A 558-nucleotide genomic window follows, 5' to 3' on the forward strand; every position below is an offset into this window, starting at 1 on the left:
TCTCCGCGGCTCTTCCGTGGCTTGCCTGTCGCCGGCGGGCGGGCGGCTGCGCATCGCGTGGCGCGTCGCCGGGTACGACCATACTTGGCCGAGTGCACCACATCCCGTCCGATTTGTGAAGTTAAGCGGCCACAGGCCTCGTTAGTACGGCGATCAGTGATGGCGCTGGAACCCGGGGTGCCGTACCCTTCCCACTATTTTTTTTTTTTTCCGCCACCGCGCGCCGCCAGTCGCTTCTTCACCGCGCCGGGGCGGGCGGTGGGTGGGCTCTCCGAGCGCGCGGGCGCCGCAGCAAAAAAGAAAAATTACTGACGCAGTTTCCGCGCCACATGTGGGGAAGCGAGGCGTCCGGAGGCTTCATGGCAAAATCCGGAAAAGGGCCTGCGGAGCTTCATTTTTAAATTTGTTCTTGCCTTTTTTCCTACCGTTTTTTTTTCTATTTTCATCATCTCCCGCGGCTCTTCCGTGGCTTGCCTGTCGCCGGCGGGCGGGCGGCTGCGCATCGCGTGGCGCGTCGCCGGGTACGACCATACTTGGCCGAGTGCACCACATCCACGC

General features: G+C 62.2%; 1 non-coding gene across 1 annotated transcript; it reads right to left on the minus strand.

The window, feature by feature from the left end:
* Positions 1-70: 70 nt before the first annotated feature.
* On the minus strand, positions 71-180 carry Tc00.1047053482239.10. Its single transcript, XR_008254928.1, has one exon. It is a non-coding gene; the product is annotated as a 5S ribosomal RNA (M5) (ribosomal RNA).
* Between the last annotated feature and the right edge of the window lie 378 nt (positions 181-558).

Source organism: Trypanosoma cruzi (assembly GCF_000209065.1).
Source record: "Trypanosoma cruzi strain CL Brener chromosome Unknown tcruzi_1047053482239, whole genome shotgun sequence".
NCBI classification, from domain to species: Eukaryota; Euglenozoa; class Kinetoplastea; order Trypanosomatida; family Trypanosomatidae; genus Trypanosoma; species Trypanosoma cruzi.